The sequence below is a fragment of the Bombina bombina genome, chromosome 1 (assembly GCF_027579735.1).
Source record: "Bombina bombina isolate aBomBom1 chromosome 1, aBomBom1.pri, whole genome shotgun sequence".
Lineage (NCBI taxonomy): Eukaryota > Metazoa > Chordata > Amphibia > Anura > Bombinatoridae > Bombina > Bombina bombina.
The window spans coordinates 168,761,364-168,784,001 of NC_069499.1; the positions used below are offsets into that span (position 1 = coordinate 168,761,364).

The window sequence follows — 22,638 nt, forward strand, 5'->3', positions numbered from 1 at the left end:
CCAAGAGGCACTTGTGGATTACAACAAAATGTATTATATTTTTTTTTTACACCAAAAGGCTTTATTTCTGACTGGATTCTGATTTGGAGGTGGATGCTCTCAATGAAGACAGTCTACGCCTCTTAGCGATCTGTTCCAGACGTTTCTCCTTGGCCTCCTTCGTCCTTCTGAGTGCGCTGTTTCTTTAGGGCAATACGCCTACGTTTGTGCTGCAGAACTCTTGGTGTTACCAGACGCTGGATCTTGGGGGCCTTGGTTCTGGGTTTCTTTCCCTCCTTTGATAGAGGCTTCCTCACCACATACTGACGCACATCGTCTTCTTTGGACAGGTTGAACAGCTTGCAAATTCTGCTGGCCCTTTTTGGACACAAACGGTGGGGAACAGTATTGTCAGTTAGGCCAGGAATGTCCTTATCTCCTTTCCTGACAATAACCAAGTTCAGGACACTCAGGTTGGCATCCACAATGCAGCCACGTACAGATTTGCGTTTGCGCTCTCCAGTTCTCCTGGGGCGGTAGCAGGAGTGACCCTTGCTCAAGAGAAGATGCACACGGCCATGAGTGAGCACACCCTGTTTCATGGGGAAACCTTGCTTGTCATTTCCACCACTGATGCGCTCAACATATCCCTTCCACTCATCACCTAATGGATCAGATGAGACTTCAGTTGCCATGCGCTTTTATTATTATTATACTTTATTTATTAAGCGCCAACATATTCCGCAGCGCTGTCCATGGATACAATTCATTTAAATAAAACAATACAAGACTTGTAAGATTACAGGACAAAATTTACAAACACATACAGGAGGGATCGAGGGCCCTATTCCCGTGGGAAATTACAATCTAGAAGGGTAGGAGGTTGAGAAACAGGAGGTGAGGATTGCAAGATTGAGAAGGATGTTAATACAGAGTTAGATGAGGGAAATATTAGGTAAGTGAAATTAATTTATTATTGAGTTGGGTGGTAAGCTTCCCTGAACAGAAAAGTCTTCAGGGAGCATTTAAAGGAAGAAAGATTAGGGCAAAGCCTGACAGCACGAGGGAGAGTGTTCCAGAGGGTAGGTGCTGCACGACAGAAGTCCTGCAGTCTAGCATGAGAGGAGGTGATAGTTGCGGATGCAAGGAGCAGGTCGTTGTTGGATCTTAGTGGATGGGCTGGAGTATACTTGTGTATTAGAGAGGATAGGTAGAGGGGAGCGGCGTTGGTGATAGTTTTGTATGTAAGGGTGAGAATTTTGAATTTAATTCTGCTGTGAATGGGGAGCCAATGAAGGGACTCACAGAGAGGTGCAGCAGATACAGAACGACGGGAAAGGTGGATCAGCCTGGCAGAGGCATTTAGGATGGATTGAAGGGGGGAGAGGTGGGAAAGAGGAAGGCCAGCGAGTAGGTTGTTGCAGTAGTCAAGTCGGGAGATAACAAGGGAGTGGATTATTTGCTTTGTGGTGTCAGCGCTCAGAGAAGGGCGAATTTTAGAAATATTGCGTAGATGATTGCGGCAGGATGTAGAAAGCGATTGGATATGGGGGATGAAGGATAGGTTTGAGTCAAGTGTGACTCCGAGGCAGCGGACTTGGGGCGATGGGGAAATGGTGATGCCGTCAACAGGGATAGAGAAGTCAGAAGTAAGCGTAGAGCTTGAGGGGGGGATAAGAAGGAGCTCAGTCTTGGACATGTTAAACTTTAGGTGGTGAGAGGCCATCCAGGAAGAAATACCAGATAAGCAGTTGCTGACATGAGAGAGGACAGAGGGAGAGAGAGCAGGGGTGGAGAGGTAGATCTGGGTGTCATCAGCATAGAGGTGATATTTGAAACCATAACTGTTGATAAGTTTAACCAGCAAAGAAGTATAGATGGAGAAGAGTAGAGGACCCAGAACAGATCCTTGAGGTACTCCAACAGACAGAGGCATAGGAGAGGAGTTGTCGCCGGCAAATGACACAGAAAAAGACCTGTGAGAAAGATAGGAGTGAATCCAGGAAAGAGCAGTGTCACAGAGGCCAAAAGAGCTAAGGGTCTGTAGGAGGAGGGGGTGGTCAACTGTGTCAAAGGCAGCTGAGAGGTCAAGTAAGATGAGTATAGAGTAGTGGCCAATATTTTTAGCAGACAGAAGATAGTTTGTGACCTTGGTAAGGGCAGTCTCAGTTGAGTGTTTTGGGCGGAATCCGGATTGCAGTGGGTCAAGCAAGGAGTTGGCGGACAGGAAGTGGGTTAGGCGATTGTAAACTAATTTTTCAAGGAGTTTTGATGTTAGTGGAAGCAGTGATATGGGGCGGTAGCTTTCAGGAGAATTAGGGTTGAGGGAGGGTTTTTTTGAGTATGGGAGTGACATTTGCGTGTTTGAAAGAAGATGGGAATGAGCCGGTAGAGAGAGATAGGTTGAAGATGTGGGTAAGAGCAGGAGTGAGGGTGGAAGATAGGGAGGGAATTAGATGGGAAGGGATAGGGTCGAGTGGGCAGGTATTGAGGCGTGAGGAAGATGGTAAGGAAGAAACTTCATTCTCAGTGGTTGGATGGAAGTTGCAGAGGGAGTAATTGGGCCTGTTGGAGTATTGCAGGTTGGTGTTGGGATGTTGCTTCGGATAGTATGTGTTTTGTTTAAAAAGTAGTCTGCCAGGTCTTGAGCACTAAAGACAGGCGGGGGCGGTGAAGCAGGTAGAGGAGAGAGTTAAAGGTGGAGAAGAGTCATTTAGAGTTTGAGGAAAGAGTAGATATGAGAGAAGAGAAGTAAGTTTGTTTGGCTAAGTGAAGGGCGGAAGTGTATGAACGAAGAATAAACTTATAGTGTATGAAATCGGGTTCAGAGTGAGTTTTCCTCCAGACACGCTCAGCAGTACGGGAGCATTTTTGCAAATAGCGTGTTTGCTGAGCATGCCAGGGCTGTAACTGACGGTGTGGTGTTTTACGCAGCTGGGGAGGGGCAAGTGTGTCTAATGCAGAGGAGAGAGTTTTTTTATAGTGGGCTGTAGCGAGATCAGGGCAGGTTATAGTGGAGGTGTGAGGGAGGAGATTTTGAATGATTTTTGAAAATTGGAGTGGATCCACAGCATGTGTATTTCTGCAGGGGCGGGGGCGGGATGGAGAAGTGGGTTTAGCTGTTGCATTTCATAAAAGGTACGTAGTTTGCGCTCATCATCAACTTTAATAAGTTTCTGGCAGCCAGTGGCTGGGAAAGAGATATTAAGCTTCATGGTTGCCAACCAGTCAGTTTCAAGTCCCCCACCGGAAAGAGAGACATTTTTTACATTGATCTTAATATCCATTACTGCATTGCATATGAATGCTTGAGCCATTTTAAGTGCTTTAATGCACTTAGAGAGCTTCAGAGAAATTATTCGCCACCATTTTGGCTGCAGCCACAGAGGTGAGAGAAACAGCCGGTCTAAATAAAAGACCTATTTGAAGAAGAAGCACCATCAACCTTATGGATTGCTTAGGGCGAAAGTAACGCCAGGCTTATTCCATTCCTTAGCAATATAGTCAGATCCAAATCAGGGACCTGAAACATGTGTGGAATGTTTGGTGGAGCTCTGAAAACAATATTTAACTGATTAATAGGCTTGTTTTTAGCAGGGTTTTTTTTTACAGAAATCTCAAGAAAAACTGACTCAAAGATTTACCAATTTCAGTAAATGGTTTGTTTACAGACAAACATACAATTTTATTAAAAAAAACACACCCTCAATCAAGGAACATGACTAGACCACTAATTTTGAGAACCTGTGTGTCAGAGAACCTCCACAGACATACGTTATCCCTATTATAACAAGACACTAATAACACCTTTACCAGGACATACCCTTCCATACATAGAAAGTTGGGAAAAAGACCTAGGCATCATCATATTACCTCACACTAGTTCATCTATAATACGCTCCACAATGAAAACTTCTCTCTCATCTTCCACCCTAGAGATAAATCTAAAAATACTTCATAGGTGGTACTACACACCTCAAAAAATGCATTGTCTCTTTAATAAAGCCAAAAATACTTGGAGATGTTGACATGTTAATAGTGGCATGGCACACATAGTGGTGGTGTAACGCCTTCCAAAATTTTTGAATGTGTAAAATGTTTTCTATTTCATGATAACAGATCTACAGTTTCCATTGGATCACCTGGTTTGGCTATTAAACAAACCTCCTAAAATAAAATACATTCTGTCTATTCAATTATTTTTTATTATGTCTAATAGTACCAAATTTCTTATAGTCAAGAATTGGAAATCCAAAGAACCTTCAAATCTGGAAATGTGGATTCAGAGAGTCTCTGAATCCATACACTTAGAAGAACTGCACTACATAAGGCAAGATAAAATGAATATATACTCCGAATTATTAGCCACCTGGGAAACATCTAAAAAACCGATAGACTCTTAGATAATATATTTGGTAATATAGAATTGGTTTAATCTCCTCAGGGACAGAGAGAATATAAGAAAGAGGAATACCTTCTGGGGAGGGGGTGAACGGTCTGACAATCACAAAGGTTGCAATAAATATAGAAACAATAAGCTGCGTCTTATATGTTCAATGTTAAACAAGCAGAAAAATTGTATTGGCACCTAGTGTATTATAAATTGCTATTGTCATCCAAATGGAGCTGCAACTCCTCACTTTGTACAACTACCCTTCTTTTATTATGATTTCTAATAAAACCAATTTTAAAAAAAAAATCAAGCCCCAACTGTTGAAAATTAAATCGGTCACAGAGGCTCCAGATAGATGAGAGAAAAGCCTGGGAACACAAAGGGGCGGGGCTACCACCAGGAGCAAAGCAGTGAGACAGAAATAAGAAAAAGCACTTCTGAATGTGTTTGTGAAAAAAAAAAATATTGAACTGCATTATGCACTAAGAGGCTTCTTTAATAGTGTTCCCAATGCTAGTAGAACTCTTAAGGTCATAATATGGAGGGGAAAAAAATTGTGTCATGAGGAGAGCAGGTTAAGTCCCCTGGCAATGCTGTGTCAGAGTACCTACAAATAGCCTCAGGGCTGTGTGTGTTGTTTATCATGTATCTTATGCTGCACCCCTCAACTAGCTTACCAGGCATGTCAATGTCAACTCAGCTGCAGCAGTATCCGGTGCAGGTATCGAGCACGGCAGAGGATTGCAGTAGGAAATACTGGAGTCCCTCAGGGGAAGGCTAGTGATGAGTACCTGCGATGTCAGGGTAGTTATGGCTGAAGTCCCGTTAGGAATAATCTACGGCAGATGTTGTCCAAGAGTCTAATGATGAGGGCCAATATATGCTGCAGCTTTCTCCTCAAGCGTCCCAAATTTTACCGCCCTCACAAGCAGTGCCCTGCACTTCAGCTATAGTCCCTTCTGGGATTTCGTTACAAGACATAGCTTCTCTCATGTCCTACTATTTCTGATGCTCTGTCTGCCTTTCCAATGTTGCAGGGCAAACGTAAGAGGAAAGCCAGACATTCAGTAAGCGAGGTTTCTGATGCAATTTCTGATGCAACAGATATTTTGAGGTTCCTTCCTACACAGATGTATTTCCAGTTCCTAAAAGAGCTACTGAAATCATTGCTAAGGAGTGGGAGAGAGCGGGCAATTCCTTTCTCTCCCTCTCCTATTTTTAAGAAAAGGTTTCCAATAGCCGATTCTGTTAAAGAGGCTTGGCAAACTGTTCCTAAGGTAGAAGGAGCTGTTTCCACCTTAGCTAAGAGAACTATTCCCATAGAGGATAGTTGTGCTTTCAAATATCCTATGAATAAGAAGTTAGAGGGGTTACTCAAGAAGATGTATGTACACCAGGGTCTGCAGTAGCAACCGGCTGTGTGCATTGCCACCGTCACTAGTGCGGCGGCATATTGGTTTGATGCACTGTCTGAGGCCCTCAGGACAGAAACTTCTTTGGATGAGATCCAAGATAGGAGAAAAGCTCTTAAGCTAGCTAATGCCTTTATTTCGGACACTTCCCTTCAAGTTATCAAATTGGGAGCTAAGATCTCGAGTTTCTCTATTCTAGCCCGCAGAGCCTTATGGTTAAAACCTTGGTCTGCGGAAGTGTCATCCAAGTCTAAACTTCTAGCTATTCCTTATAAGGGGAAGACCTTGTTTGGACCTGATCAGAGGAATAAACAAAAAGGACAACAGAGTAATTTTCTTTCCTTTCAAAATTTCAAAGGAAACTCTTCCTCTTCATCCTCTAAGCAGGAACAGTCTAAGCCTACATGGAGACCCAGCCAGTCTTGGAACAAAAGGAAAACAGTCCAAGAAGCCAGTTAGCGATTCCAAAACCGCATGAAGGGCAAGCCCCCGATCCGGGACCGGATCTGGTAGGGGGCAGACTTTCCTTCTTCGTTTAAGCCTGGGTTCGGGATGTCCAGGATCCCTGGGCAATAGAAATAGTTTCTCAGGGATACAAACTGGAATTCAAAGTTTTTCCTCCCAGAAGCAGATTTCTACTTTCAAGATTATCTGCAAACCAGACAAAGAGAGAGGCGTTCTTACACTGCGTAGGAGACCTCTCCGCTCTGGCAGTGATTGTTCCCGTTTCAATTCAGGAAACGTCCTTCAAGATGGAAACAATTTGTTTCATTCTTCCATTGATCCAGGTGGGTCAATTTATGACAACAGTGGATTTAAGGACGTGTATCTACATGTTCCCATTCACAGTGATCATCACAAGTTCTTAAGGTTTGCCTTTCTGGACAAACACTTCCAGTTTGTGGCTCTTCCTTTCGGTCTTGCCACAGCCCCCAGAATCTTCACAAAGGTTCTGGGATCTCTGTTGGCAGTGCTTCGATCAAAAGGCATTGCATCCTTTCAGCTAGCAAGATCCCACACAGACTTGGTGTTCTCCTTCCTAAGATCCCACAGATGTAAGGTAAATATAGAAAAGAGTTCCTTAGTTCCAAACACAAGGGTAACTTTCTTAGGAACCATAATAGACTGTCTATGAAGATTTTTCTGACAGAAGTAAGGAAATTAAAGATTATCGATACTTGTCTAGCCCTTCAGTGGCTCAGTGTATGGAGTTAATCGGGCTGATAGTTGCGACAATGGACATCATCCCGTTGCTCGCTTCCATCTCAGAGCTCTGCAGTTGAACATGCTGAGACAATGGAACGGAGAACAGGAAATATGGACTCAGTCAGAGTCTGTTTTACCTATAAACATTCTGGAACTGAGAGAGATCTACAATGCTCTTCTGGCCTGGCCCCAGTTAGCCTCGGTACAGTTTATCAGGTTCCAGTCGAACAACATAACATCAGTGGCCTACATCAATCATCAGGGAGGAACGAGGAGTTCCTTGGCGATGACAGAGGTATCCAAAATAATTCAGTGGGCGGAGGCCCATTCTTGCGGTCTGTTGGCGGTCCACATCCCAGGGGTGGAAAACTGGGAGGCGGATTTTCTGAGCAGGCAGACCTTTCATCCGGGGGAGTGGGAACTTCACCCGGAAGTGTTCTCCAGCCTGATTCTCAAGTGGGGTCAGCTGGAATTAGATCTCATGGCATCGCGGCAGAATGCCAAGCTCCCGAGATACGGGTCGAGATCCAGGGACCCCCAGGCGGAACGGATAGACCTTTAATCTAGCATACCTGTTTCCTCTGTTTGCTCTTCTTCCTCAAGTAATTGCTCGAATCAAACAGGAAAGGGCCTCAGAGATTCTCATAGCACCAGCCTGGCCTCGCAGGATTTGGTATGCAGATCTGGTGGAGATGACATCTCTACCACCTTGGAGACTTCCGTTGAGGAAAGACCTTCTGATTCAGGGGCCCTTCCTCCACCTAAATCTAGTTTCTCTGAAGCTGACTGCTTGGAGATTGAACGCTTAATTTTATCCAAGCGGGGATTTTCTGACTCTGTTATAGAGACCATGATTCAGGCTTGTAAGCCTGTTACTAGAAGGATTTACCATAAGATTTGGCGTAAATCTTTCTATTGGTGTGAATCCAAGGGCTACTCATGGAGTAGAGTTAGGATTCCTAGAATTTTGTCCTATCTTCATAAAGGTTTGGAGAAAGGTTTATCGACGAGTTCACTAAAGGGGCAAATCTCGGTCTTATCTATTTTGTTACACAAACGTCTGGCGGATGTTCCAGATGTACAATCGTTCTGTCAGGCCTTGGTCAGGATCAGGCTTGTGTTCAAACCAGTTACTCCTCCATGGAGTCTTAATTTAGTTCTCAAAGTTCTTCAAGGGGCTCCGTTTGAGCCTATGCATTCCTTAGATATTAAGTTATCTTGAAGTTTTATTTCTTGTTGCTATTTCTTCTGCTAGGAGAGTGTCAGAGCTCTCTGCATTACAGTATGAGTCTCCTTATCTTATTTTCCATTCAGATAAGGTAGTTTTACATACTAAATTAGGATTTCTTCCTAAGGTTGTTTCTGATCGAAAAACATTAATCAGGAGATTGTTGTTCCTTCCTTGTGTCCTAATCCTTCTCAGAACGAAAGGCTTCTGCACAATTTGGACGTGGACCGTGCTTTAAAAGTTTTACCTGCAGGCGACTAAGGACTTTCGTCAGTCTTCTTCCTTGTTTGTGGTTTTCTCAGGAAAACGCAAGGGTCAGAAAGCTACGGATACTTCTTTCTTTTTGGCTGAGGAGTATCATACGTTTTGCATATGAGACTGCTGGACAGCAGCCCCCCGAGAGAGTTACGGCTCATTCCACGAGGGCTGTTGCTTCCTCATGGGCATTCAAAAATGAGCAATCTGTGGAACAGATTTGCAAGGCTGCAACTTGGTCCTCTCTTCACTTTTGCCTCGGCTGAGGCCGCTTTTGGGAGAACGGTTCTTCAAGCAGTGGTGCCTTCCGTTTAGGTTCCCTGTCTTGTCCCTCCCGTATCATCTGTGTACTCTAGCTTGGGTATTGAATCCCATTAGTAATAAAGATGATCAGTGGACTCATCGTGTCTTAAAAAAGAAAAGAAAATTTATGCTTACCTGATAAATTTCTTTTTTGACACGAAGAGTCCACGGCCCGCCCTGTTCTTTTAGACAGGTTGTCGGTTATTGTAAACTTCAGACACCTCTGCGCCTTGGCTTTTCCTTTCTCTGCCTAACTTCGGTCAAATGACTAAAGTGGGAGGAGCTATTTAACAGCTCTGCTGTGGTGCTCTTTGCCTCCTCCTGTTGACCAGGAGGTGAATATCCCATTAGTAATTAAGATGATCCATGGACTCGTGTCAAAAAAGAAATAAATTTATCAGGTAAGCATAAATTCTCTTTTCTTTCTTGACACGGTAAGTCCACGGATCATCATCAGTTACTGTTGGGTATATCACTCCTTGCCAGCAAGAGGAGGCAAAGAGCACCACAGCAAAGCTGTTAAATATCACTCCCCTACCCACAATCCCCCAGTCATTCAACCAAAGTTAAAGGAGAGAAAGGAAGTAACACAAGGTGCAGAGGTGCCTGAGGTTTATATAAAAAGAAATACAGGGTGGGCCGTGGACTCACTGTGTCAAGAAATAATTAAATTTATCAGGTAAGCATAAATTTAGTTCTCTTTCTAATGACACGGTGAGTCCACGGATCATCATCAATTACTGTTGGGAACCAATACCCAAGTCAGAGAACACAGATAAGGGGGGACAACACAGGAACCTAAACAGGCGGCACCACTGCTTGAAGAAACTTTCTCCCAAAAGGAGCCTCAACCGAGGCAAAAGTATCGAATTTATAGAATTTGGAAAAAGTGTGCAAAAATGACCAAGTTGCAGCCTTGCAAATCTGTTCCACAGAAGCTTTATTTGTGAAGGCCCAGGAATAAGAAACAGCCCTTGTGGAATGATTTTCTCAGGAGGTTGCTGTCCAGCAGTTTCATATGCCAAGCGAATAACGCTCTTCAGCCAAAGGGAAAGTGAAGTAGCCGTAGCTTTCTGACCCTTGTGTTTCCCAGAAAAGCAAACCAACAATGCAGAAGACTGATGCAAGTCCTTAGTTGCCTGCAAATAAAATTTTAGCGCTCGCACAACATCCAGATTATGTAATAAGCGTTCTTTGTGAGAAGAAGTATTAGGACACAAAGAAGGTACAACAATTTCCTGATTAATATTCTTGACCGAAACAACCTTGGACAGGAAACCAAACTTATTATGCAGAATAACCTTATCAGAGTGAAATATAAGATAAGGGAAATCACACTGTAAAGCAGAGAGTTCAGAAACTCTCTGAGCAGAGGAAATGGTAACAAGAAATAAAACTTTCCAAGATAACTCCTAGAGGCCTCCATCACCACAATTCTCAAGCCCAACAAAGACCCAACACTGTGCGCTAGCTATAGGCCCATATCTTTGATTAATACTGATGTTAAAATATATGCAAAAATCTTCGCGAATAGACTCGCAAGACTCCTCCCCTCACTTATTAACCCTGACCAGGTTGGCTTCATCCCTGGAAGAGAAGGTCCCGACAATACAAGAAGGCTCCTTAATATTCTTCTAGAAGCCAAAAGACACAATAAACCAATTGCAGTGCTTTCTCTCGATGCTGAGAAAGCATTCGACCGGGTCAGATGGGACTTCCTATGGGAAGTTCTAAAGATCTTTCGCTTCCCGACCTCCATCATTCAAGCAATACAAGCTTTGTACTCGGCCCCTACGGCCTCAGTTAAGGGCCTAGGATTCCATTCCTCCCCCTTCCCCATTTCAAATGGCACCCGGCAGGGTTGCCCCCTATCGCCCATCCTGTTTGCGCTGGCCATTGAACCGCTCGCTGCTGCCATTAGAGCTGACAAAGAGATATCTGGAGTTATCTTACACGGAATGGTCCACAAAGTGGCTCTGTTCGCAGATGACACCACCATACTCTCCGCAAACCCCCTCAGTGAGATTCCTAAACTTTTATCTACACTGGAAGTATTCAGTAGCCTATCCTATTATAGGCTAAATCAATCCAAAACCGAACTTTACACTCAGGGTTTCCCAGACTCTGTCACTAATTCGCTACGAGACACATACAAATTTGTTATCAACAATACGTATGTCTCCCACTTAGGAGTTAAACTCTCTAACTCCATCCCCAACCTCATCTTAAATAATTATAAGCCCCTTCTGACCGAATTACACACCTTGTCCAATAGATGGAATTTCCGTTCCATATCTTGGCTAGGTCGGATAACAGCCCTTAAGATGAGCTTTCTTCCAAAATTAACATACATCATGCGCTGCCTCCCTATTAGAGTACCTAGAGCCCTGCTCACTCAATTTCAGGGCGCCTGTACCAAGTATATATGGCAAAACAAACCTCCACGGGTGGCCCACAGACTCCTACAATACCCCAGAATGCATGGAGGAGTGGCCTCCCCGTCCATACTTAGATACTATGAGGCCGCCATGCTCACACACATTACCCAATGGGGTATAAAAGATTCTGATAGCAAATGGAGGTCAATTGAACAGGCCTCCCTACCCTTCGACCTTACCCTGAGGGACCTGATCTGGACCCCTCCACATTCCAGAAAAACCTTAGGCATTGAGAATCAGGTGATCCGAGAATGCCTAGCCTCCTGGGAACTCCTGAGACATTATTCCCAGGTGGCCCCCCACCAATCCCCTATCACTTCATTAACTGGCCTATTATCGGGCCTCCCAGACTCCCATCCCTCAACGTGGCTGAGACTTGGTGTTGCGAAGGTGGCTGACCTATGGTCCTCAACTTCCCGAGATTCGTTTATATCCTTTGCCCACATTGGCGGTTCAGTACCCCCCCCCGCGCTATATGCGCTTTGAATATACAAGAGTCCTCAGCTTTCTGACTAGCTGGGGCTTTAAATCATCCCTCTCCAGACCACTAACCATTTGGGAAGCCAGATAGCAACAGGGGTTGAGACTGGGTAAGCCACTATCTTTCCACTATTCCATTATGGAGGGCGCATCCCCCGCAGACAAGGCTACTCATGTCATTAAATGGGAACAAAAACTTGAGTTCTGTGCCCCTACCAAAGAGAGGCACCGTACATTACTCCTCACAAACAAAACTCTCCACTGTGTCACTATGCATGAGAACTATATCAAACTCCTCACACAGTGGTACTTTGTGCCTGCTAGGCTAGCCACAATTTTCCCTGGTGCATCTCCTGTCTGCTGGAGAGATTGCGGCAGAGTAGGAGACATGACACACATTTGGTGGACTTGCTCCAAATTGAGGCCCATTTGGAATAAGTGTTTCTCAACTCTTAGGACTATGGGCATCTCCCTTCCCAATACACCAGAAGTCGCCTTACTACACATAGGTACCTGCAAACTCCCTAGACACTATGCTTCCTTGAGCATATATTTTTTTTCAGCTATCAAACTCAACATAGCTAAAGCTTGGAAAAGAACTAGCCCCCCATCCTGGTCTGACATCACCCAAACCATGGCCTACATCTACACCATGGAAAAACCTATCTATTATTCCAAGGGTAAAGTTGACCTTTTTGAACTGATTTGGGCAGAATGGAAAGATAGATTTGACACGACTTGGCTCCCTAGCTTTAAGACTTAGCCTATTATACCCTCACTCAATGTCAGTACAGCATCCCACACCCATCTAGGTTTATTTGGTGACCACGACAGGTCTGTTCCCTTGGCCTTAGACCCTATCCTTCCCTATCCTTCCCCTTCCCCCCCTCTCACAAGGATGAACCCCCCCCCCCCCCCTCCACCCCCTCTCTCCCCTTTCAAGGATGATCCCCCTCCCCCCCCCCCCTTTCTGTCTCTCTCTTCTTCTTTCCTTTTCCCATTCTCCCTTTTTTCAGTTACTTCTGATATAAGTGAACAATTTTGTCATACCCTTATTTTAGACACTGAGGTTACAGATGTTTAGTTGATCTATTAATGTATATACTGTGTCTTCTTATGTATCTATTTCCTTTGTCATTATTATTGAAATAGTACGCTTTGGTCGTACTCATGTTGTACATCTTTATCTCATATGAAAAATCTAATAAAAATTACTTTAAAAAAAAAAAAACTTTCCAAGATAACATCTTAATTATCTAAAGAATGCATAGGCTCAAACTGAGCCTGTTGTAAAACTTTAAGAACAAGGTTAAGACTCCATGGAGGAGTAACAGGTTTAAACACAGGCCAAATTTTAACCAAGGCCTGAAAAAACGATTGCACGTCTAGCACATCCGCCAAGCGCTTATGTAACAAAATAAACAATGCCGAAATCTGACCATTTAGAGTACTTGCCGACAAACCCTTTCTTCAGACCATCCTGGAGAAAGGAAAAAATCCTAGGAATCCATACTCTACTCCAAGAGTATCCTTTGGATTCACACCAATACAAGTAGTTACGTCAGATCTTATGGTAAATCCTGCGAGTCACAGGCTTACAAGCCTGAATCAAGGTCTCAATGACCGACTCTGAAAATCCACGCTTAGATAAAACTAAGCGTTCAATCTCCAAGCAGTCAGCTTCAGAGAAACAAGATTTGGATGAAGGAAGGGACCCTGAAGTAGAAGGTCCTTCCTCGGAGGCAGTCTCCAAGGTGAAAAGGATGACATTTCCACTAGGTCTGCATACCAAATCCTGCAAGGCCAAGCCAGGGCTATGAGAATTACAGACGCCCTCTCCTGCTTGATTCGAGCAATGACTCTTGGAAGGAGAGCGAACGGAGGAAATCGGTATGCTAGACTGAAGTTCCAAGGAACTGCCAGAGCAACGATCAGAAATAACTGTGGATCTCTTGACCTCGAGCCGTATCTCGGAAGTTTGGCATTCTGACGAGAAGTCATGAGATCCAACTCTGGCTGCCCCCACTTGAGGGTCAAGCTAGAAAACACATTTGAATAAAGTTCCCACTCCCCGGGATGAAAGGTCTGTCTGCTCAGAAAATCTGCTTCCCAATTGTCCACTCCTGGGATGTGGATCGCAGAAAGACAGCAGTTGTGGGTCTCCGCCCACTGAATAATTCGGCCACCTCTATCATGGCCAAGGAACTCCGAGTTCCCCCCTGGTGGTTGATGTAGGCCACCGAGGCTAAGGCTAACTGAGGCCAGGTCAGAAGAGCATTAAAGATTGCTCTCAGCTCCAAGATGTTTATGGGCAGGACTGACTCCTCCGGGGTCTATAAGCCTTGAGCCTTCAACAAGCCCCATAATGCTCCCCAACCTAGAAGGCTGGCATCCGTGGTAACAATCACCCAGGAGGGTCTGCGGAAGCAAGTACCCTGGGAGAGATGATCCTGAGAACGGAAGAGAGGCTATTGATGCCTGATCTAGATCTACATGCGAAGACAGGTCCATATAGTCCCCGTTCCATTGTCTGAGCATGCATAACTGCAGAGGTCTGAGATGGAACCGAGCAAACTGAATGATGTCCATGGAAGCCACCATCACACCGATTACCTCCATACATTGAGCCACTGACGGCAGTGGAGAGGACTGAAGGACAAAACAAGAGTCTGAAATCTTTTTTCTGACCTCCGTCAGAAAAATCTTCATTAACAGGGAGTCTATTATGGTCCCCAAAAATACGACCCTTGTAGCTGGAACCAGAGAACTTTTTTCCCCGATTCACCTTCCATCCGTGGGATCGAATAAAAGACAACAAGATCTCTGTATGAGATTCCGCTTGTTGAAAAGATGGCGCCTGAACCAGAATGTCGTCCAGATAAGGTGCCACTGCAATGCCCCGAGATCGAAGCACAGCTAAAAGAGCCCCCAGTACCTTTGAAAAAATTCTGGGAGCTGTGGCAAGGCTGAATGGAAGGGTCACAACCTGGAAAGGACTGTCTAAAAAGGTGAATCTCAGAAACTTGTGATGGTCCCTGTGAATGGGAACATGAAGGTATGCATCCTTTAGGTCTATGGTTGTCATGAACTGACCCTCTTGTACCAAGTGAAGAATGGAGCGTATAGTCTCCATCTTGAAGGATGGCACTCTGAGAAACTTGTTTAACATTTTAGATCTAGGATTGGTCAAAAAGTCCCCTCCTTTTTGGGAACTACGAACAGATTTGAGTAAAATCCCAGACCCCTTTCCGGAAAGGGAACTGGAACTATTACCCCCAGGGCGGCAAGATCCTTGACACAATGTAAGAATGCCTCTCTTTATCTGGTCTACAGATAATCTGGAGAGGAGAAACCTGCCTCTGGGAGGAAAAGATTTGAAGTCTATTTTGTATCCCTGGGAGACAATGTCCACGGCCCAGGGATCATGTACATCTCTTGAGTGATATTTAACAGCTTTGCTTTGCTGTGGTGCTCTTTGCCTCTTCCTGCTGGCCGGGAGTGATATTCCCAACAATAATTGATGATGATCCGTGGACTCACCGTGTCATTAGAAAGATATGAGCTTTTCACAGCTATAATCATCACCAAAAGGTACATTTGGAGAGACAGATATATAAAAAAAAAAAAAGCATTGGAGCAAAAGAACATCTTGCCAACTGGTAAGAATAGCGGAGAAATAAAGGCACCATTTCAACAGTTTTCTTTAAACTGATGAATGAAGGTGCCCTTTATTTTTAGTGATGGTAAATCTTAAGAGTTTTTGAAATACTAGGATTTAGCCTCACTTTAAAAAAGAGTCAGTATACACCAATTTTCATATAACTGCATGTAATAGACACTACTATAAAGAATATTATGCACAGATACTGATCTAAAAATCCAGAATAAAACCTTTTAAAACTTACTTAGAAGCTACCAGTTTAGCACTGTTGAAAAGGTTAGCTGGAACACCCACTGAAATGGACTGTAAAGCAAAAAGAGCAGACACTCCCAACCCTCGTCTGCATATGAAAAGACCCTTTACACAAACAGGAGCAAGCTAGTAGGTATACATACTCCTAAAACTTTGGGGCTTGGTTAGGAGTCTGAAAATCAGCACAATGTTATTTAAAAATAAGCAAATCTATACTTAAAAAAAACAAAACTGTATGGGCTATATAAATGTATAATCTACAAATGTCCCTTTAAGATTTTGTAATGACATTCACAGTCCCCAGAATTAATAACTATAAAAAACATGCAGTGCATGCGAGAAAACATAAAAATATTCCTGAAGCAAGAATAGAAAAATGTATTGGTCTCCAAAACCTTTTTTGTAGCCAGCTTTTTTTCAATGGTTTTATTTTTTTCAGTTAAATTGGGCAAACAAATGGTAATTGTGCATCAACATTAAATTATAAATATCACTACTTGCAGAATTAATTTGTTGTTTTATGAACGTTATCTTTTCCAATTCAGACAAAAAATACAATTTCTAAAAAGTTTTCAATTTACTCTATTATATTTTATTAGTTCTCATGGTATTCTTTGTTGAAGAGGATACCTAGGTAGGTAGTGTGCACATCTGTAGCACTACATGGCACTGCTGTCATCAGTGCTCCTACAATGTATTGCATTGTTAAAAGTATTTTTGCAAAACGGTTGCTATATAGTAGGGATAGACCAATATCGTTTTTTCAGGGCAGATACCAATTATTGGCCGCCTTTTAGGCCGATAACCAATAACCGGGGCCAATATTCTGTGCATTTAAAGTTTTGAAAAATCAACACAATTTCTACAGAAATCTGGTATAAACTGAACATGCTTATTAAAATTTTAAACATTAAAAAGCAATCAGCAAGGACAACCTCGGTTGTTCACTAAAAATGGGCCGGCATCTTAACTTACATTCTTGCATTTCAAATAAAGATACCAAGAGAATAAAGAACATTTGATAATAGGAATAAATTAGAAAGTTGCTTAAAAATGTCATGCTCTATCTGAATCACAAAAGAAAAAATTTGGGTTCAGTGTCCCTTTAACTTATTTAACCCCTTAACGACCGAGGACGTGCAGGGTACGTCCTCAGAAAAAAGGCAGTTAACGCCTGAGGACGTACCCTGCACGTCCTCTGTGTGGAAAGCAGCTGGAAGCGATCCTGCTCGCTTCCAGCTGCTTTCCGGTTATTGCAGTGATGCCTCGATATGGAGGCATCCTGCAATAACCTTTCACGGCCATCCGATGCAGAGAGAGCCACTCTGTGGCCCTCTCTGCACCGGACATCGATGGCCGGTATCGTTGGTGGGTGGGAGCCGGTGTGGGAGGTGGGTGGCGGCCATCGATGGCCCTGGTCATGTGGAGGGGGGCGGGATCGTGGGCGGGTAAGCCCGGGGGCGCGCGCACGTGCACGAGGGGGCGGGCGCGTGCACGGGGAGGGAGCGGGTGGGAACCGCTACACTACGGAAAAAATGTGTCAAAAGTGGGACAAAATTTAAATAAATAAAAAAGCCCTTAGGTGTGATGTAGGTGGGGGGGGGGGGGGGTGATTGAGCTACACTACAGAAAACATTTTTAAACAAAAATAAACATTTGATTGTTCAAAATAGGTACTGGCAGACAGCTGCCAGTACCCAAGATGGCCCCCAATAAGGCTGAGAGGGAGGCTTAGAGAGCTGTTTTGGGGGGAATCAGGGAGGTTGGGGGTTAAGGGGGGGATCCTAAACACAGCATATGTAAATATGCTTTTTTTTTTCCTTAAAAAAAAAAAAAAAAAAAACTTTTATTTTAGTACTGGCAGACTTTCTGCCAGTACTTAAGATGGCGGAGACAATAGTGGGGTGGGGGAGAGAAGGGAGCTGTTTGGGAGGGATCAGGGGGTGGGATGTGTCAGGTGGGAGGCTGATGTCTACACTAAAGCTAAAATTAACCCTGTAAGCTCCCTACAAACTACCTAATTAACCCCTTCACTGCTAGCCATAATACACGTGTGATGCGCAGCAGCATTTAGCGACTTTCTAATTACCATAAAGCAACGCCAAAGTCATATATGTCTGCTATTTCTGAACAAAGGGCATCCCAGAGAAGCATTTACAACCATTTGTGCCATAATTGCACAAGCTGTTTGTAAATAATTTCAGTGAGAAACCTAAAATTGTGAAAAAATTAACATTTTTTTTTACTTTGATCGCCTTTGGCGGTGAAATGGTGGCATGAAATATACCAAAATGGGCCTAGATCAATACTTGGGGTTGTCTACTACACTACACTAAAGCTAAAATTAACCCTAGAAGCTCCCTACATGCTCCCTAATTAACCCCTTCAATGCTGGGCATAACACACGTATTGTGCGCAGTGGCATTTAGCAGCCTTCTAATTACCAAAAAGCAAAGCCAAAGCCATATATGTCTGCTATTTCTGAACAAAGGGGATCCCAGAGAAGCATTTACAACCATTTATTCTATAATTGCATAAGTTGTTTGTAAATAATTTCAGTGAGAAACCTAAAGTTTGTGAAAAAATTTGTGAAAAAGTGAACAATTTTTTTTATTTGATCGCATTTGGCGGTGAAATAGTGGCATGAAATATACCAAAATGGGCCTAGATCAATACTTTGGGATGTCTTCTAAAAAAAAATATATACATGTCAATAGATATTCAGGGATTCCTGAAAGATATTAGTGTCCCAATGTAACTAGCACTAATTTTGAAAAAAAGTGGTTTGGAAATAGCAAAGTGCTACTTGTATTTATGGCCCTATAACTTGCAAAAAAAGCAAAGAAGATGTAAACATTGGGTATTTCTAAACTCAGGACAAAATTTAGAAACTATTTAGCATGGGTGTTTATTGGTGGTTGTAGATGTGTAACAGATTTTGGGGGTCAAAGTTAGAAAAAGTGTGTTTTTTTCCATTTTTCCTTCATATTTTATAATGTTTTTTATAGTAAATTATAAGATATGATGAAAATAATGGTATCTTTTGAAAGTCCATTTAATGGCGAGAAAAACGGTATATAATATGTGTGGGTACAGTAAATGAGTAAGAGGAAAATTACAGCTAAACACAAACACCGCAAAAATGTAAAAATAGCCTTGGTCCAAAAACGGACAGAAAATGGAAAAGTGCTGCGGTCATTAAGGGGTTAATGGCTTCCCAAAACATAGAAAATGGCAAATACCTTTGAACTGCACACTGATAAAATTTAATTTAATCCACTACTACAAAGCTAGACACTACACAATTTCTTCAATACTCAGTTAAAAGAACAACATTATAGTGCAGAAAGCATAACATTTCAGCATGTTCTCCTGTTGAAAGGACTTCTGGGTTTTTTTTTCATATATTGCTGCCACTTCAATAAAAACATGCTCACTTGGTACACTTTACAGATAAGGGATAAAAGTAAAGTAAAAAATATATATATACTGCCACTTGCCTGGGAAAGAAAGGACATGCTGCAATATCAGTGCTAGATTTATTTGCTTAAATTTTTAATATGCTCATATATTTACTGGATTGCAAAAACCTTCCCTGGTACTGAGGAGTAGACTATAAGTTTCTTTATTATGTCACTTATGGGCGGTTTTATACATGTGTAACAGCACCACCTAATGGTAAGAGCATTGTTATCCACTGCTAGAGAATATTGATACTAGTCTCCTATACTGCATAGCTTTCTACTCAAGGTTTGTTGTTGTGGACATTTATTTAATTGATATGCCTGAACTATAATTTTTTTTTTAAATGTTTTTTTATTTATTTCCATCAAAAGGGGAAAATAAAAATTTAAATTAAAAAAAATAGTCAAATATAGCAGCTTTAGTGAAATGTTTTGCAAATGTGTAAAATGTATCAAAATGCAATAAATAATGTTCTATTTCTGACAGCAATTGCAAGCAAATTGATTTTATGTATTTCTGACCCCTATGAGCAAATCAAAAGTAATTTAGCTCTGTGTACTTCAGGTAATCAATGTAGATTTAAGTGCCACTTAAAGATCACATTTTCTATTTCATAAATCATATTTTTTGTTTATGCAAGGCCTGCCTTTGGGGGTATGGTAGTTGGTAACTGAGCTCCCAGGAACACCTAGGCTTGGACTCTTATCAGTGCTATTTATTATTAGATGCTATGTCCAGCTTATATGTGCTATAGAGGATTTGTGTGATGATTTCTGTCCCTTAAAACTACATAGTTTCCTTTAAGTACACAGAGCTAAATTACTTTTGATTTGCTTCGTATCGGTAATATCTGCAAGTTTCTGGCCGATACCGATTATTTCAGAAATTCTGAATATCGGCCATAATAAAAATCGGCCACTCCTATAATCGGTCTACCCCTACTATATAGTGCTCCAAACACTTGCATGCTCCTGAGCCTACCTACCTACTTCTCAATAAAACATACCAGGAGAATTATTTAACTTTGGTAACAGAAGTAAAATGGAAGATTTCTTTTTTTTCTTTCAATTTTATGCACTGAATCATGAAAGAAAACATTTGTGTTTCATGTCACTTTAAGACACAGATGTATGGATTAAAAACATAAAATTATGCTAACCTGATAATTTCCTTTCCATCTATAGGAGGAGAGTCCACTGCTTCATTCCTTACTTGTGGGAAATACAGAACCTGGCCACCAGGAGGAGGCAAAGACACACCAGCCAAAGGCTTAAAATACCTCCCCTTATCCCCCAGTAATTCTGCCGAGGGAACAAGGAACAGTAGGAGAAAAAGCAGGGTATAAATGGTGCCAGAAAAACAAACAAAAAATGTTGGTCCGCCCAATGGGGAGAAACGAGCAGGGGTCATGGACTCTCCTCATACAGATGGAAAGGAAATTATCATCAGGTAAGCATAATTTATGTTTTCCATCTTAATATGATGAGAGTCCACGGCTTCATTCCTTACTTGTAGGAAACATATACCCAAGCTCTAGAGGACACTGAATGAAAAACAGGAGGGTAAAGGAGAGGCGGACCCTATTCTAAGGGCACCACAGCCTGCAAAACCTCTCCCCCAAAAGCTGCTTCAGCCGAAGCAAAAACATCAAATTTGTAAAACTTTGAAAAGGTATGTATGGAGGACCAGGAAGCCGCCCTACAAATCTGCTCCATAGAGGCCTTATTCTTGAAGGCCCAAGATGAAGCCACAGCCCTAGCTGAATGAGCCATAATCCTCTGAGGAGGCTTATGTCCAAATGTTTCATATGCCAATCGAATAATGCTCCTCAACCAACAGGATAGGGAAGTGGAAGAAGCCTTCTGTCCTCTACGCTTCTCAGAATAGACAACAAACAATGCCGAAGGCTGTCTAAAATCCTCATGGCCTGAAGATAGAATTTCAAGGCTCGAACCACATCCAGATTATAAAGTAATCGTTCCTTTGAAGAAGGATTAGGACACAAGGAAGGAACCACAATCACCTGATTGATGTTGCGATCAGACACAAGCTTAGGGAGAAAACCCAACCCAGTGCGGAGAACAGCATTGTCAGCTTGAAAAACTAGGTAAGGAGGCTCACATTGCAAGGCCACCATCTCAGACTCTGCAAACCGAAGCAATAGCCAATAGAAAAAAGAACCTTCCAAAACAGTAACTTAATGTCAACTGAATGCATGGGCTCAAACGGAGCCTTCTGCAAAACCTTAAGAACCAGATTTAAACTCCAAGGAGGAGCGGAATGTCTAAACACAGGTCCGATTCTAGACAGAGCCTAAACAAAAGAGACTGTATATCAGGAAGCTCAGCAAGCCTCTTGTGAAATAATACAGATATAGACGAGATCTGTCCCTTAAAAGGAACTAGCGGCAAGTCCCTTCTCCAAACCATCTTGGAGAAAGGAAAGAATCCTGGACACCCTGACCTTATGCCAGGGGAATCCATGTTCCTCACACCAGAGTAAGTAGGTCCTCTACACCTTATGATAGATGCGACAAGTGACTGGCTTTCTAGCTTGAATGAGAGTATCAATCACTCTCTCAGAAAAACCTCTCTTGGCTAGGACTAAGCGTTCAATCTCCACGCAGTCAGCCTCAGAGAATCTAGATTCTGATGAACAAAAGGACCCTGTTCTAGCAGATCTCTGCGACAAGGTAACCTCCTTTGAAGAGATGAGGACATCCCCACTAGGTCCACAAACCACATCCTTCGCGGCCACGATAGAGCAATTAGAATTGCAGAAGCTTGCTCCTGCCTGATGCGGGCCACTACCCGAGGTAGAAGTGGTAACGGAGGAAAAATGTAAACTAGTTTGAACCTCCAAGCCACTGCTAATGCATCTATCAGCTCTGCCTGTGGATCCCTGGACCACGACCTGTATCTGGGTAGCTTGGAATTGAGTCGGGAGGCCATGAGATCTATCTCCGGCGTCCCCCATCTATTGCAAATCTCGCAAACACCTTGGGATGGAGAGACCATTCTCCTGGATGAAAAGATAGTCTGAGGAAATCTGCTTCCCAGTTGTCCGCACCCGGAATGTGGATCGCTGACAGTGAGCAGTTGTGGGCCTCTGCCCATCTGATAAACTGAGATGAACCCAGAAGAGGCCAAGCTTTCAGAGCATTGAAGATCGCTCGAAGTTCCAAAATGTTGATCGTGAGAAGAGATTCCTTTCAAAACTACCGGCCCTGTGCCATCTTGGCACCCTAAGCGGCTCCCCATCCTGAGAGACTTGCGTCTGTAGTCACAATCTCCCAGGATGGTTTCAAGGAGGATATCCCTTGGGACAGACTATCTGGACAGAGCCACCAAGAGAGTGATTCTCTCGATCGGTTGTCCAGAGAAATCGGTTGAGACAGATCCGAGTGGTCACCGTTCCAATGTCTCAGCATGCACAATTGAAGAGGTCTGAGATGGAACCTGGCAAATGGAATGATATCTATGCTGGACACCATATGCCCAATTACCTCCATACACCGGGCCACAGATGGCCTTGAGGAGGTCTGGAGGGCAAGACAATTGGTAATT

General features: G+C 43.0%; 1 protein-coding gene and 1 pseudogene across 1 annotated transcript in view; both read right to left on the reverse strand.

The window, feature by feature from the left end:
* The window catches only part of LOC128645006 (protein farnesyltransferase subunit beta-like), a 159,278-nt gene that overhangs the window by 34,580 nt on the left and 102,060 nt on the right, over positions 1-22,638 (reverse strand). The window lies entirely within an intron of this gene.
* LOC128665049 (40S ribosomal protein S6-like) lies at positions 62-3,194 on the reverse strand (annotated as a pseudogene).